General features: G+C 51.7%; 2 non-coding genes across 2 annotated transcripts; one reads left to right on the forward strand and one right to left on the reverse strand.

The window, feature by feature from the left end:
- The first annotated feature begins 4,224 nt into the window (after positions 1 to 4,224).
- TRNAT-AGU (transfer RNA threonine (anticodon AGU)) lies at positions 4,225 to 4,298 on the forward strand. Its single transcript has one exon. It is a non-coding gene; the product is annotated as a tRNA-Thr (tRNA).
- Positions 4,299 to 13,041: 8,743 nt separating this feature from the next.
- On the reverse strand, positions 13,042 to 13,115 carry TRNAI-AAU (transfer RNA isoleucine (anticodon AAU)). Its single transcript has one exon. It is a non-coding gene; the product is annotated as a tRNA-Ile (tRNA).
- Positions 13,116 to 17,352: the final 4,237 nt, after the last annotated feature.

Here is a 17,352-nt window from a genome sequence, read left to right on the forward strand (position 1 = left end):
GCCAGGGACAGCTGAGCTGGGCCAGCTACAGCCTGGCCACCGGGCTGCTATCTCAGTGCAGACATACCCAGAGCAATTCCTATTGAGTTGGTGTCTCAGGGAGTCTCTCCATTTTCCAACCCCCCATTTGTGAGTGCTGCTCTCTGGGGGTGCCTGGGAGAGTTGGGCTGGGGGCAGGGCCAACCCGAGCCATTCTTGCACCCTGGGCAGTGGGCGGATACTGCATGCACGCCTCTGCCCCAGGGCGGCAACCTATGGGGGGCACCTAATGCAGCATCCCTTACCACTTCAATCAGGTGCCTCCATAGGTTGGTGCCCATGTCTTAATCCGGCCCAGGCTGGGGGTGAAAAGTGCCAGGCTACGCGGGGTGGGGATGGGGACAAGTGTTTGTCTTTGTTTCTCCTTTGCAAATAAAGCAGATGGTTAGTTTCTCCCACTCCTGAACTATGTCTACACTCATGGCTTCTTGCGCAAGAACATCTTGCATAAGGGTTCTTGTTCAAGAAGTCTTGTGCAAGAAAACGTCCACACTGCCATCTGCAAGCTGTGCTTTTGTGCAAGAGCGCCCATGGCAGTGTAGGCGCTCTCTTGCGCAAGAAAGCTCTGATGGCCATTTTAGCCATAGGGCTTTCTTGCGCAAGAAATCGCTGCCGAGAACCCACACTGCCCTCTTGCGCAAGAGCTCCTGCACAAGAGGGCTTACACCTGTTAAAAAAGAGCGTAGCTCTTGCACAAGAAGCTCTCTCTTACCACACCATACTGTAAATTTCCTTGAGCAAGAGCAGGTAGGCAGTGTGGACACTCTGCGGATTCTTGCCCAAGAACGGCTGTACTTGCGCAAGAAGCCGTGAGTGTAGACATAGCTCTGGCGTCCTTTGTTCTGCAGTAGCTGGCTCCTACCGTCCCATGGCTGCTGCCAGAGATCCCCAGCTGGGAACCCCTCTCATGGAGGCTGGGGCTTGGGCCGTTCTATGCAAGAAACCCAGGGCCGGATTAAAGCATGGGCTAGCCGGGCAGGTGCCCAGGGCGCCTGATATAAGGGGCGCTGTGTGCCCCTTATAGCTGATAACTGCCATCAGGCACCACGCGCCCATATCGCAAGCTGCAGCAGCTGCCTGAGGCAGGGGCCTCGTTAACCCCTGCAGCGCTGGCCAGCCACACTCTTCCCCCGGCGGCTGCGGGGCCCTGCACAGCCAGGCTCGGCCTGCATCAGGCTGAACAGCAGCTGCAGTGGCCGGGCAAGGCACATGCCTCCTGCCACCGCCAGATCTACACCCTCTCACACATTCTGGGCGGGGGCTGGACCACGCATGCGCCCTTCACCAACCCAGGGCGCAATTAACCTGTCTGCCCAGGGAGCCGGAATGGCTCGGTCTGGCCCTGAGGAAACCCCCTCCGAGGGGGAAGCAGGGATGTTGCTGTGGTGTCCCTGAGGACAGTCAACCCACTTATCTGTTGACCCAGAGGGTAGCAGCCTGTGGCTCATTTCCCCTTCCTCACTTTGGGGGGGACACGGCTGTGAGTGAGGGTGTTCTGTTTCTCAGGGAGTTCTGACCAGTGGGCTGGGACTGGGTTTGGCAGAAATCTTTCCCAGAGACATGCAGGCTGAAGAGATGTTTGTGGGGAAGCATTTTGTAAATGTTGATGGATGTAAACTGTTCCTGCAAGTGGGGTGTTTGAAGCTTTCATTTAAAAATTTCCTCTGTCCTGTTGTTTCTGCTCTGTGGTGTTATCCCATTTGTCTGCCATGCAAAAGGTCTGTGTCAAACCCAGGCAGAAAGAGACCCCCTCTTTCTCCAGTCAATTCTTTCTCTGCTCCCTCAGGCCCACTCCTGTCTCTCACACAGCCCCAGCTACTTTGCTTTCTGCCCTGGTGTGTACCCTTCCCTGGTGCTGTAACACTATGGGAAGGGATCCTTTGCCAGTTTCTTAACTAGTAGCTCATTTAGGGCATGTTTACACAACAGGGCAAAAGTCAAACTAAGATACACAACTTCAGCTACTTGTTTGTGTAGCTGAAGTCGAAATAGCTTAACTCTGCTTTTGGCACCGTCCACAGCAGGTAGTGGAAGGAAGAGAACTCTCCCTTTGACTTCCCTTACTCTTCATGAAATGGGGGATACTGGAGTCAGAGTAGGTAGTCTGCCAACTTGTACTTAATTTGAAATAACAGCTTGCTGTGTAGACAGGCACTTTATTTCCAAATAACGCTCCAATGTAGACATGCTCTTATTGTCCCATCACAGAGTTGATGCTGAAGGACAGGAAGCTACAGAGTGCTGAAGGGGAGCAATCAGATACTGAGGGGGTTCCCACCCCCCTTCTTTCTTGGTTGGGAGAATTTGCTTCTGTTCTCCTATGAGGCTGGAAATGTCAGTTAGTGTCCTCCTTCCTGGGTTCTACTAGAGAGCTCAGAGACTTTTCCTGCCTGACAGCTGGAGAAAACTAAGACTGAATTGCCTTGTATGCAGAGACTGTAACTGAAGGGAGGGCATTGCCTTGTATGCAGGGACTATAACTGAAGGGAGGGTATTGTCTAGTATGGGGCTTGAACCTATGATTCTGAAATTAAGAGTTGCATACTCTACCAACTGAGCTAGCCACTCTGTATGAAGTGTCCCTCTCAGTACCCTGTCACAGGATAGAGGATCAGAGTGTTCTCAAATGCTTGATTCAAGGCTCTGTCCTGTCCCCAATGGGGTGCTCTGGTCTGTGTGGGGAGGCCCAGGCACACTGGCCTCTTTTACCACAAGAATGGCCCCATTTCAGTCTCTCAAGTAACAGGAGAAGAGTCTGTAGCAGTAAGGAAAGGTCCCCTGAGTGAAACCAGGCAGAAACGCCATGTCTCATGTTCTGCAGCAACCCTTTTTGCCCTGGCAGGTACTGCCCCTTCTCGCACTGGCCTGGGCCTGGCATCCCTCCTCTCCCAGCACCACAGAAAGCCCCTTGGCATGAGCCTGGGAAAGCTAGAGGCCTCAGGCCTGTTGCCCCCGAGAGGCTTGTGCCTTGGCCTTCTCTGCCCATGGCGGCCGGCTCTCCTGGCTGCCCCCTGTGCGCTGCTGGCCAAAGGAGGCAGCATGGCAGGAGTGGGGAGAAGAAGCAAGTCCCTCTGAGGCTGACAGCTCAGGCTTAAGCCTCCAGCCCCAGCACAAAACCTTCAGCCTGGCCTCTGTTGCTCCCTCCTCAGAGGGGAGGAGGAAGCCCTGTTGCCTCAGGCTGGGGGAGGTGACAGGAGGCCTCCTCTCACAGCCTTACACTTTGCTTCCATGCCGGCTAGGGTTGCCAGGTATCCAGTTCTGAACCGGATTGTCCAGTATTTGAGCTTTCTGTTCAGGAAACAAACTGAGAAAGTGTAAATGAGGAAATAGAAATGTCAGGTATTTTCTAAATATGTAATGTAGATTGTGAGGTAGTGTCAAGTGAGTCCAATATTTCTGTTGAACCCATCTGGCAACCCTAAGGTCGGCAATTGCAGGGGCCAGGGAGCTCCCTGGCTGGCTGCAGCCTCAGCCACTTCCTGTTTCATGGCCCAGGCCCAGGCAGTCCAGGTGGTTCTCTGTGTGACCCCGAAACATTTCGTTTGCTGTTGTCCAGGCACAGGAAGCCCAGATTCTGCAACACTCACAGGCCCCACAGGAGGGGGCTGGTTTGTTGCTTCACCCCACAGCCCAACAACAAGCCCCCAAACTTCCCCTGTGTTCTGAGAGCCCCGTTTGCTGTGTGACTTCTGTGTGGCAGGTTATGTCAGGCCTGGGCACCAACAGGGTTCATAACCAACCCACAAATAAGTCCCTGCTCAAGAGGATTGAACAGTGTCCTTTGCCAGCAATGTAAGTCCAGCCATATAAGTGTTCCACTCAAGTGCCTAAACTTTCTCCGTACCCCACTCACAGTTGCTGCCCTTGCTCAGGGCAGATAAGAGCTCAGGGGTGGTTTTCAGTTTTCAGTCCCAGGGACTCCAACCCAAACCCTGAGACCCAGGGGTTTATAATCGAGATGATCAATGTTTGTTTCACTTTTCCCTCCCACCAGCAACACTAAATCTCAAGGTAAATTCTACAGTCCCAGTAGCTGGGGGAGATGTACATGTTAGAGTCCCTGCCCAGTGAGCTGTAGCTTTCTGTGCCCAGGGAGCCAGACACCTCCAGTCGGCTGCATTTTGGGAGTCAAAGGTGTTGTCTGGTACCATAGAATAGAACAGTTTCACCAGACTTCCTGACAATGGCACCATGGCTTAGCTGGCTAAAGCACCTGTCTAGTAAACAGGAGATCCTGGGTTCAACTCCCAGTGGTGCCTTGCTGTGGCCTTTATTTGTATTTTCTTATGTCTTCCTGGGACACAGAAGAGGCCTCCCCTGGCCACCCATGGAACTGCTGGTTCAGGAAAAGGCTGATTGGGGAGGAGCATTGTGAAGGAAACCACAAGCCTGGAGTGGGTACAGAGGCTGCTGTGTCTGATACTGGCAAGGCAGGGCTCTTGCTGCAATTGCTGGGACAGAAAAGCGAGCAACACATGCCCTTGTGATTCCCTGGGGTGGGTGGGGGTCAGTACCCAGAGATCCTGCAAGTGCAAAGCTCCTGCAGCCTTGGAGCATGACTCTCTTCTCCACTCCCATGGGATGGGCAATGGCAAGATGTGGAGCAGCTGGGAGAAAAAAATCCATGGCTAAGCTGATCAAGGCACCTGAGGTAGCCCCCAGTGGTTTCTGGCCAATGTGTCCTACCATCCCTCAATATGTAACTGGAGTCGGCTTCCTTCAGTTGAGCTTGGCCATGTCCCCACAGCGGGAAGCCAAAGTGAGCAAAGAGCAGGAGTACTGGAAGCTGGTGGGGGTCCCTCTGGGTTTGATTTAGTGAGTCTTAGTTTGACTCGCTGAATCAAGTTTCAGAAGATTGATCACAGCAATTTCTCTCCAGCCGGACGTGGTTCTTGTTCTTCTGTACAGAACAGTCGATGGGCGTTCAGATCTCACCCCTTCTCAACTGACAGGAATAGAAACCAGACACACAGCAGGTATGAACTGGTTTCAGTTAAGGGACCCATCTGCCTGGTTTATGTGCATTGGCACAAGAACACACAAGGGCTGCATCTAGACTGGCATGATTTTCCACAAATGCTTTTAACGGAAAAGTTTTCCGTTAAAAGCATTTGCAGAAAAGAGCATCTAGATTGGCACGGATGCTTTTCCGCAAAAGCACTTTTTGCGGAAAAGCGTCCGTGCCAATCTAGATGCATTTTTGTGCAAAAAAAGCCCTGATAGCTATTTTAGCCATCAGGGCTTTTTTGCACAAACCAGTACTGTGCTGTCTACACTGGCCCTCTTGCACAAATGATTTGCGCAAGATGGCTTTTGCCCAAACGGGAGCAGCATAGTATTTTCGCAAGAAGCACTGATTTCTTACAGTAGGAAGTCAGTGTTCTTGCGGAAATTCAAGTGGCCAGTGTAGACAGCTGGCAAGTTTTTCTGCAAAAGCAGCTGATTTTGCAGAGAAACTTGCCAGTCTAGACACAGCCCAGGGGTTTGCTGACATTTTAAGAATTCCTGTTTAATCATAAGCCAAGACATGACACACCTGGAGGTACAAATGTTTCATTTAGGATAATCAACTTTTTAAGGAGGCACATGACATTGAACCAATGTCAATTGAACCAATAATCTGCACTCACACACTCTTATCACCAAGCTACACTCAACAGTGGTTGCATATCAGCCTAGTTTTGGGATCTTAGCCCTTTGCAGCACTGTCTGCAGGAGCAGGCGGTACCTCGCATATATGGCAGCGGGAGGACGGGGAACTGGCTCCACAATCAGGGTTACGACACTCCTAGAATCCTCCTCCTCATCCTGGAGCTACAGGTCATCAGCGTTGTTGTCCTGAAGTTGCAGCTGCTGCCGCCCAGGTATCTCCCTCACAAACTCCACAACGATTCTTGGACACAGCGGTTCCCCAGCCCCCAGGATTTGGTCCAGTTCCTCATGGGCCCTGAGATAATCCTGCCGCCGTTCCTTAGCCTTCGCTCTGACTTGGTCTGTGGTGCACCTTTCTTTGCAAGGCCACCAGCCACTGGGCCATAAATGTCCACGTTCTTCTGCCTAGACTGCAGGGCCTCCAGAGACTCCTTCTTTGACTATAGCTCCAAGAGGGACTTTATCTGTGGCCCAGACCATGACAGTGCCCAGCATTTGCTGCTCTTTGCTTGGTCCTGGGATGTGTCCCTAGAAGGCCAGAGGGGTCTTGTGCCTGTGACATGGCTCTCTGAGAGGCAGGAAATACTCAGTCTTAGCCAAATGGCTGAGAAGCAACGCTTCTTGGGCTGGATCGCCAGGCGATGCAGAGCAGCCAGTAGTCACTTCCACACCTCCCTAATTTTCCCATGAGCTACAGCTGCTCATGTTGGTGGTATAGTGGTGACCATAGCTGCCTTCTAATCAGTTAATCTGGGTTTAATTCCCAGCCCATGCAATATGGGGAGGAAACAGCAATCGGATCCTTCAGCCAAGGTCTCCCTCTCACTGCTCTTCATCCTCTCTGAGAGGCAGGAAGCACTCAATCTTAGCCAAAGAGCAACGTTATACAGCAAAAAAGACAGGGACAGCTCTTGGTCCAGATCCCCGGGCCTTGCAGAGCATCTTGCAGCTACTTTCCTGCCTCTCCCTTTGCTGCTTTTGAACTTAGCCCAAAAGTCAAGAAACACAACAAGGTTGAAGGGTTTTCTCCCAAAATAACCGCATCTGAACTGCATTTTTTATTTCTAAATAAAGTATTTTGAAATAGCACCCATTGGCGAATATGTAAATGAAGTGCGGGATATTTAAATCCCGGCTTCATTTGCAATTTTGGATGTCTACATTACATCCCTCTTTCGAAAGAGGATGCAAGTGTAGACATAACCACACAGGGCAGGGGAGGCAGGAGCACAGGGGGTGATGCGCTATTGTGACATGTCATGCTGGTCACAGTCTGGGGAGGGCACTATACATGCCCAACCCCAGGGAGAGCCGTCTTCCCCCTGCCATGTGTGCGAAACACCACCTGCTCCTGCAGCCAGTGCAGTCAGGTGCTAATTTCCCACCACTGGACACAAAGGCATGATTGCTATGGGGGTGTAGCTCAGTGGTAGCGTATTTCATTGCACCTCAAGTGGTCCTTGCTTCAACTCCAAGTGCCCCCTTAAAAAAATGATTATCTTAAATGAAACAGTTGCCTCTCTAAGGGTGGCACAGTTTGGATTTCTGTTGTACAGGGATTCTTAAAATGACAACAGATGCATAATGCTTTCCTGTGCCAATGAATGTAAACCAGACAAACCTGTCCCTCAGCTGAAAGTAGTTCGAACCTGTATGTCTGGTTTCTATTCCCATCAGTTCAACGAGGGTGTGATCTGGATGCCCATTGGAAAATCCTTGGTCTCCATGGTCTGTGCTGTGCAGAAGAACAAGAACCACATCCAGCTGGGTAGGAATGGCCATGCAGAGCATCCAGTAGCCACTTCCCTGTTTGCGGCTCTCAAACTTAGCCCAAGAGGCAAGAAGCTGCACTTTCCCACCCAAAAACCTCTGGCATCATCTCTCCCCAGCTTCTTCTTTGACCCCTCAGTCGAGGATGGGGGGAGCTTTTAGGAACCAGCTTTCCTGGCTGCAGGGTGGGTCTGGGTCCCCACAACCTTCGGATCAATGTGAGACATGATCCCAGGAGAGCCATCTCCTGGAGCTTCTCCCTCTTCCATGGGGCTCAGGGCAGGGGGATACAGGGCTGATGTCTGTGCAGTGCCAACGTGTGAAACACATGGCAACGTTTCTCCTTCCTCTGCCAAAGAGGGAGCCAGATCGTTCCCATGAGGCCACCTGCAGATGAGGCAAGGTCTGGAGAGGTGAAGCAGTTGATTGAAACAAGCAAGGAGAATGGCATATCAATGAGCTGAGAGCCTCCCACACAAGCAGAACTTTGATTCCTGCAAGCTGAGTTCAAATCTCAGTGAGACCTTCTGGGGAGGTGTTGGTTTATGCAAATCCTTCAGAACTGATCTTCTTGCCCCACTTGTTCAATTCCACTTTGTGCTTCTTGACTTTTTCAATCTAAGGACTTTGAAGAAATGTTTTAAGAGCTGCTCCAGTGGTGTAATGGGTTAGTACACAATACTTCTAAGGCAGTACTTGTAGGAGATGTGCTGTGGTTGTGAGTTTGAACCTCACCTGGAGCAGTGGCTTTTAGACCCTGCTGGGCTGGATCCTTCCAGTCAATGCTGTGGGAGCTGGGATTCCAGCTCAGAGGAGAAGGAATCAGTGAAAATTCCCACTTCACATATTATGGCCTCTTCAGAGTGAAAGCTGGGTGGCCAGGATCTAAGGCCAAGTGGCACAGAGAGGGTTGGACCCTTGACCCTCTTTCTGCCAGGGACGTTCTTGACCATTTTCTTGCGCCCTCCCCCATCAGCAGCCACCATCCCTTTCAGCCACTGGAGAAGCTCATGGAGTGAGGTGGGAAATGGGACAAAGTAGCGAGACAGGCTGCTTTGTCCCATTTCCTGCTTATTTTCCTGGGCTGACCCAGTGGCTGAAAGGGGCTGCGGCTGCTGACGGGGGTGGGGAAGATGTGCAACAAGACCCTGGCAGAAAGAGGATCAAAGGTCCAACCCTCTCCAGTTGGCCTCGGATACTGGCCCCCCAGTATTCACTCTGGTGAGGCCATAATATATGAAGTGGGAATTTTCAGTGATCCCATCCTCTGGGGTAGAATCCCAGCTCCCCCAGTGTTCACTGCAGGGCATAGGTTCCCAAACTGGGGTGTGTGCCCCCCAGAGGGGGCGTGAAGAAATTCCAGGGAGGAGCATGAGGTGACCCAGCCCTTCACCCATCAAGTTGGTTTTTTTTTTTTTTGCTCAACAAGTTTGCTGCTATTTTGGAAGTGGATATGAGGGTTTTTCAAAAATGAAAAAGGGGGGGCGTGATGCTGAAAAGTTTGGGAACCTCTGCAAGGGGACAACCCAGCAGGGACTAAAAACCACTGTGCTAGATGAGGTTTGAATTCATAACCTTAGCATATCTTCTACGAATACTGTCACATAAGTACTGTGCACTGACCCATTGTGCCACTGGAACAAGTGTTTGAAGCATTTCTTCAAAGTCCTTAGATTGAAAAAGTCAAGAAGCACAAAGTGGAATTGAAGTTTCTGCTGAGCCCTTGGTCTTGCTTTTCACAGGCAGAGCCGGGGACTCTGTGCATCCAGAGTCCCCTCCCTCTTTCTCCCTGCTCTATGAAAAACCCACCTATTGGGGCACAAAGCTGCTGGGGCTGGTGGAGGCCAGAGCTCGAGAGATGAGTTGCAAGTGGGTTAGTGCTCCCTTTGCACATGAGAGGTAGCAGGATTCACTCCCATCTTCTCCCACCTGCTCACTGGTGCTGAGGGGCAAGCCCCTTTTCTGCTGCCCCAACTCTTATTCCCACAAGGCACTTTGTGTGGGGCTGTTGGTCTTTGTCCCAAGGTGTGTGGCACTATTTGAAGCACGGGAGAGTGGGCGGGTGAAGCCTGCCCACTTTCTAAAAGCCCCTCCCCCAGCCTTGCGGGAGGGATGACTGGACCCATGTCCAATTTATTACTGGGGACAAATAATAACGAAAGGGGCAAGGAGTGCGGACTAAAGGTTTATAACTAGGGAACCAGATGGGGACACCGAGCAGAGAACCCAGGACAGCGCCCACTGCGCCTCAATGCTGTCGAGGTCTCGCGACTTTGTGGGGCCACGGATAGGGTGTGTGTACAGGAAAAGGTGAGGGGAAAAGTGCAGCCAGAACCTCAATAAGAGGTTCTGGAGGAGCCAGAATAGGGGCTGCAACCTGACGCATTCAAGATAAGCGTGCACCAGGTTCTCCCTCACGCCGCAAAAGGGGCAGGTGTCCGGGATAGGGATGCACTGCGCCAAGTACACACCCGTGCTCACTGCTCCATGAAGCATCCGCCAACTGATGTCCCTGATGGGCCATGGAATTAGATCGGAATAGATGCTGGCTCATCGGGGTTCCCCACCCTCTATGGGTCTTAGATCGTCCCGCCACTTAGTATCGGGGCGGGACATGAGGGTGGGGAAATGCAAGGTGTGGAGCATGAGCGTGTACAGATGTTGTCTCGGCGCGGTTTGAAAGCAGACCGGCTGCAGATTTTGCAGCCAGCTGGGGGTCCAAGGATGGAGAGGCTGGGGGGGCCCACAGAACATGGGTCCGATAATAAGGGACGGAGAGTTTGCAGGAAGGGAGGGGCGGGGCATACCCTCTTGCATGGACCGCTGCAGGAAGTCGAGAGCGGGCCACGGCAAAGCCGCCTTCACCTCCTGGAGTAGGCACAGGGAGGTTCGGGGGATGGAGAGCCCCATAAGCTGAGCGAGTGCTCGGGGATCCACCCAGTCCCCCCTGTTGTAGTCCAGGAGGTCTCCAACCATGGTGGTTTCTGCCAGGATCAGCCTCCGGCGCACCGAGGGAGACTCCGCCACCCCAAGGTATGCGGCTGGGAGCCAGGACCCTTCCCAAAACATACAAATCCTCCCTCCCCTCCTCTGTTCTGCTCACATTCTCTGGCTGCCTCCAGCATGGGCTGAGCTCAGGGGTCAGATGGGCAACCTGCCCTGTAACTGTGATGGCATCAGGCATCTGAGCACAAGTCTGCTCAGTCAGGTCCAATGGCCTGAGATGAGGAAAATTGCTGTTGGTGAACCTCAGGACAAGGAAGCAGGAAAGCTTGAGGACCTCACAGCAGCCACCCCAGCCCCTGCAGGTCCCACTGAGATTTGAACTCAAATTGCAAGATTCAGAGTTCTGAGTGCTGCCCCTTACATCACAGTACCTAGACATTGGAGGTGCTGTAGACTCCTGGGACACGCAGGTCTCAGACTGGCCTCTGCACTTCTAGCTTCCCTCCAGCTGCTTCATTTCTCAGGACTCTTTGGCTACATCTACACTGCACATTTATTTTGGAATAAGCTATTCTGGAATAGTTATTTCAAAATAACACGTCTATACTGCAGGGAAACCTCAAAATGAGTCCAAGGAGGCGTTCCCTAATGTAGACAAGTTTTCTCCATTATAGAGCCCCAAGAAGAATAACTTAGAATGGCCCTGGGGAGGGGCTATTTTGAAATAGCAGAAGTGGAGCATTTACACACACCTCATTTTGAAATAGCTATTTTTCTTGTACAATGAGGTTGACAGAAGTTGGAATTAGAGGTCCGTTATTTCAGAGTTATTTCAAAATAAGGGAATTGCTGTGTAGACTCTTGCATTGTTATTTTGGAATAACAGCCATTGTTCCAAAAGAACTTTTCTGTGTGGACATAACCTCTGTCCTGCCCCAACTCTTCTGCTTTCAGGACAAACTCCTTCTTAGGACCAGTCACAACCTGGGGTCAGTGAGGGTCCGATCCACCTGAGATGTGTTGTCTACAAAAGCCTCTTGTTCCCTGCCCAGTTCTCAATACTGGCTGCAGACATGTGTTTCGCATGAGGGTGTAGCACAGAGGTAGAATGTTTGACTGTAGATCAGGTAGTCCTTGGTTCAAACCTAAGTGCCACCTGTAAGAGTGTCTATTTAATGGAGACATTCACCTTTCCTGGACTTCCATTGTAAATGAACTCTTTAAATGAATATAAACCCTTAGGCTACATCTACAGTGCAGGTTTCTTGAGAAAAACTGATCTTGCACAAAAATGTGCACATCATCTACACTGCACAAGTAAATGTACAGTACAGCATTGGAAAACAGGGTTTCTTCCAGAAGAGTTATTCCTCTCTCCATGAGCAATAAGCTCTTCCACAAGAGGGCAGTGTAGACAGGCAACATGAATTTCTTGTGCAAGAAACCCATATGACTAAAATGTCCATCAGAGTTTTCTTGCACAAGAGAGTGTCCACACTGCCATGGAGGCTCTGGCACAAAAGCACAGCTCTTGTGCAAAAGCACATACCAGTGTGGATGTGCTCTTGTGAAAGACCTTTTGCATAAGCACTTTTGAACAAAACAGTTCTTACACAAGAAGGCTGCAGTGTAGCCGTAGCTGTCGTGTTATGACGGTGTTTAGGTCAATAACTGGGGCCACTAAATGGAGCCTGTGACCTGTGACCTAGGGATCCATGTTGGATCCCCTCAGGCACTGGCCACTCAGAGACTGGTCAGAACTGGATTTTCCTGCCAAGTAGCATGAGGATTCCTGAAAATAAGTAGAGGAATGGCTCTGCACAAGAGGGTATTTGTGAGCAAGAAGGAACAGTGTAGACAGCTCCTTCTTGCACAAAAGCCTGTGCTGCAAAAAGGAGGGCTCATTAGGTATGCAAATGAGGTGTGACAATATTCATCCCCATGCCTTATTTGCATATCTTATTGCACAACAATACACAGTGTAGACACAGCCAAGGAAGTCAAACGCTGGCATTACCGAGGATTTGCAGCAAACCAACATTTCACCTGCAGGTCCCACTAAGGTTGTGGTGACTCACTTGCCTAGGAAGGCGCTAGAATCTCCCTGCTTCACAGAAAAATGTTTAAGCTTAGACAGAAAGCACAGGGGCCATATTTACACTAGCGGGCTCTTGTGCAAGCAATATGCAAATGACGCTAAGCGTGGACTATCACACTGCTCCTTCACGCACAAGAAAACCCCTCTTGACAATAAGTAGCAGAACGGCTCTGCACACGAAGGCTGTGTCTACACTAGTGGCTTCTTGCGCAAGAACACAGCCACACTCACGCAGGTGGCCAGATGGTTGGCAGCAGCGCTGTGGGCCAGGCACATGGTCCAGGCCTCCTGGACATAAGGAGCCTCCCTCTGTGGCTTGGGCTGGAGGAGCCTGCCCCCTGCAGCAGCAGAAATTTGGGCATCAGGTCACCCCATTGGGGACAATGGAGAGAAGAAAAGAGTTTTGCAATTAGGGAAAGCCAGCCAGGACAAGGCCCTTTCTGTTACGTTGAAGCCTCCTTCTACCAGCTCTCTGGCCTACTTCCTACAGAGGTCCCAGCCTTTCACCTTGCTGTCCATAGCAGGCTGCTAACTGGTGGCCAGCATAGGACTTGAACCCATAACCTTGGTGTTATTAGCACCACACTCTAACCAACTGAGCTAGCTGGCCTATGAAAAGCCAGTTCACAAATGGCCCTTTCAGAAAGGTGCCTCCAGCACCTGCAGGGATGTCTCTGCAGCTGCCAATGGCTCTTCTCTGATGGGGCCACTAGTGACTCACTGTGATGTGGGCTGGCTAGTCCAGCTGATTTGAGGTTTGGTCAAGTGGGCTGGCAGTTGACATGGTGCACTGAGACCCAGGGCAAAGAGGTAGCCGGAATCTCCTGCTGCCAGCACCTTGCCTCCCAGCTTCTTCCCTTTCAGCAGCAGCTGCAGCCCCTTTCGGCCACTGGGTCAGCTGCACTTTTCCAGTTAAGCTAATTCTGCTCCATCTGCAATCTTTCTCCAGTCAGTGCTCCTGCCACGGCCTGGCCCAGTAGGTTTGCACCCCGGCTTTGTGGGAAGCAATGTAGGAAGGGGCCACTGGAGGTGCATAGCCCTCTGGCCTGCTGTGTCTGTGGAAAGGGGGGGAAGAGGACACACACTTGTCAGTGGGGAACAGGGCGCTGGATGCCACTCGTTCCTGCAGAAAATGAAACAGGCTGAGCACTTTGCAGAGAACAGGCCACAATCTTGCTGGGAGAGGTTCCATCATGCACAGACTCTGTGCAGGGCCAGACTGCTGGGAGGAGACTCTGGCCCTGGACATTCCTTCCCTCTCTGTTATCTCCTTCACCTGGGGCTGAAAGGGACGTGGGCTACAGGCTGGTCCTGCCCAGCTGCCTTCCCCAGTGGGAGGAGAAAATGCTCATGGAAGGGCTCACACATTGTCCCCAATGCACTCGCCTGAGGGCCTGAATTCTTGCTGCCCTTGGGTGCACGCAAACACCTCTTCTGGGGGGGAAGTGCCCCAGCTCACATCCCTCCTGTCACACTTGGTGCCAGGAGAACAAAGCTGCCAAGGGGTTTGAATTTTCTCCATCTTCCCTTGCTGCTGCGCTAAAAGAAATCCTGAACCCAGCCCCTTCTCCTGCCACTGGAGAGATGGAAATGGGGCTGTTCCTTGCGGGGAAAGAAGTGGGTGTGTTGAGAGTGGGATTTGAGCTCAAACCTCCCCAAAGAGTAAAAAAACCCCATTAGGGGCAAGAAAGAGCCTTGAGTCAAGCAGTGGAGAATACTTGTCTCCTGCTACCTGGTGATTGGGTTTAAGGAAGCTTGCTGCACACAACCTGGCTAGCTCTCTTGGTAGGGCATGAGACTTTTAATCTCAGGGTCATGGGTTCAAGCCCCCTGCTGGGTGATGCCCATTTTTAATTCACACTCTCCATGTACAGGCAATTCACTCTCAGCTTTCATCAGGGTTTTAGAAAGAAAAAGTCTAGTCCTGGGGGTCCAGCTTTAGTAGAACCAAAGAGAGAACAAACTGCAATTTCCATCTTCTGAGGAGAAGGGAAAAGGATTTTCTTCTCAGTTCTAATCACATCAGCCCAGGGAGGAGAAAAAATAACCCTCCACCAGCTCATTGTCCCCCGTCAGCTTCTGTAGCTTCACCGCATTCCACAGCAACTCCAGATTTGAGCTACAAAGCTGATGAGGAAATGAGGAGCTGGCAGCTCGGGTTAGTCGCTTCCATGAGAACAAGAGGCAGAGCAGGGTTTTAGAAAGAGCTAGGAACAGAACAGTCAGCCAAGTTCCAGCAACGCTGAGATATGTTTCTTTGGTACAGTGGTTATCGCATTTGTCTAACACGCAAAAGGTCCTTGGTTCAGAAACACAGCATTTTCTCTTATTGCTGCTCCCCTGGGTGCCCAGGTACGTGCAGCTGCTGCTGCCTGGCCTGTACCTGGGATGAGCCCAACTCCCCACGTGACAAAGGGTGGTGACATCAGCTGATAATGCCTCTTGGTGCCAGCCTGGGGAAGCAAGATGAATCAGGCCAAGCAGCTGCTGGAGGCTTGTGGCTTGGCCTCCCCTGCCCTGGGAGGCTGGTGTTTTGGGCCACCTCTGCCTGCTGCCTACCTTGTGTGACTTGCCCAGTGTACACAGGCCAAATGTCGGAAAAGACTCTTCCAAAAAAAGCAGAAGAAAAAGCTACACAAATTGAGTTTCAAAATTTGCATAGGTTTTTCCAGAAGAACAGTGTAGTGTAGACATAGCCTGAGTGTTGCTCAGCACTAGTAGGAGACAGGGAGGGACAAAATGATCTAACGGCACCTGCAGCCTTTCAGAACAACACCCAGCCTCTACCCCAAAAACCAGCCCCTCCTGCAACCCTCACTGGGGTCAGCTGGGAACTGTCTGGACTCAAGACCACCCCAGCCTAAGGATTACCTGCGACAGTGACATCACAAGGGGCTTCTGCAACACCGCATTTTATTGGCTAATGGAGGTAGGGAGGCGGTGACCTCACTGAGAGTCCATGACAATGGCCAGGTGGGACAGGCTTCAGTACAGAGGCCATCTCAGAGCCCCCCCCCCCCCCCCCCATGGCTTTGCTGCACGGAGTCTCCTTCCTGAGAGTTGCCCTTGTGGGCTTTTTGGAGAGTTCTCATTTCCCAGGACTAACTGACCCTAGAAGGCAGATGTCCCTGTAGAGACAGTAAGAAGCCTCCAAGAAGGCTATATTAAATACAGGAGGGGAATTAGCTCAAATGGTAGAGCACTTGCTTTGCATGTGAAAGGCAGTAGGAGCGATATCCACATTTTCCAGTGTTGGGGGAAATCCCCATTTTTCTTTTTACTGGCAGAGCCAGCCAGGGGGCTAAGTGGCTCCAGTAGTCCCCCCTCTCCCCAATTCCTACTTGCTCTTGCTTAAAGTCAGCCACGGTGAGGCAGAGAGCTGCTGGACACCAGCCCTCCTGGGCTAAGCAGTGGCAGGAATATTGGAGGCAGGTTGCAGGTGGAGCAAAAGTAGCTCCATTGGAAAATTGCTGCCTTTGTGCCCAAGAGATAGCTTTCCCAATGTCCATTGGTATTTCCTGGGGCTCTGTGTAGAGGTATTGGCCTTGGCATCTTCTCCACTGGAAATGCTTCTTCTTTGGAAAGCAGTTACCAGGAGTTAATGGAACTTCTTCTTCTCAACTTGGAAAAGGGTCAAGAAAGGGGCGATGGGACAGGGGTGATGATGATGGGTGCAGAAAGCAAATCAGAAATTATTTTTTCTCCCACTCAAGAAACAGGCCAACAGAATGAAACTGATATGTAACCAAGTTAAAAATAAACTAAAAGGAAGCATTTTTGTGCTCAGTGGGACTCCTTGCCAGAGGATGTTGTGAAGGTGAAATCTACAAGAAGGTCCAAAAAAGAACTGGATAATTTAATGCAGGAAAGGTCAATCAATGGCATTTAACCTGGATGCACAGGGCAGGTGTCCCTAGCTGGTGTATTCCAGAAGCTGGGAATGGGTGACAGGAGGGATCTCTTAATAACTGTCTGTCCTGAGAATTCCCTTGGGACAATGAAATTGGCTGCTGTTGTGAGACAGGATCCTCGGCTAGTTGGGCAACTGGCATGGCCCAGTCTGGCTGTTCTGATGTTCTGTTTAGTTTCTGTTCTTGTCCCTTCTGGGCAATGGAAAATGGACCCTGGGCACACTGGAGAGGCAAAGATTCCCCATTGGCCAGGGCAGAGTCTCCCTCTTACACAGTTATGGAGACTTCTCCCCTGGTCCTGCCTCCCCCCATCACTCAGCTCTCACTGCTTGGTGCTGCCAGGGAGGGGCCTCACTGCTAGAGCCCCCTGGGCAGGTTCCTGCCACAAAGACATGTTCCAGAGCAGGACAGATGCTCAGACTGACACTGAGTGTTGCTCAGCACTGGGGTGAGACAGGGAAGGACAAAAGGGTCTAACAGCACCTGCAGCCTTTCAGAGCAGCCCCCGGCCCCACCCCCAAGTACCAGCCCTTCCCTCTGCCCTCACTGGGCTCCACTGGGCACTGCCTGGACTCAGGCCTCCTCAGTGCCAGCCTAAGGGCTCTGGAGAAGACAGGGCAGCTCCGTGGGCAGAGTCCTGAGCCCCTGGCTGGGCAGGGCTCAATAAGCAGCTGTGGGGCTGGGCTGCTGCACAGCTTAGAGCAGGGGTGGGCAATGACTTTTGATGGGGAACCACTCCCAGGGCTGCACTTTTCCATGCTATTAACAGAGGAGGTGGGGCTCTGGGATTCAGGTTGGTGCAGACAGGAGCTTGGGGCAGAGGACTGGGGTACACGAATGGTTGTAGGGGTTGGCTTGTGACCTGGGGCAGGGTATGGGGGGCAGGATCTGGAAGGGGTGTGGGTTCAGGAGGGAGACAGAGGGTTTGGTTTATGT

The sequence above is a fragment of the Pelodiscus sinensis genome, chromosome 31 (genome assembly GCF_049634645.1).
Source record: "Pelodiscus sinensis isolate JC-2024 chromosome 31, ASM4963464v1, whole genome shotgun sequence".
Taxonomy (NCBI): Eukaryota; Metazoa; Chordata; order Testudines; family Trionychidae; genus Pelodiscus; species Pelodiscus sinensis.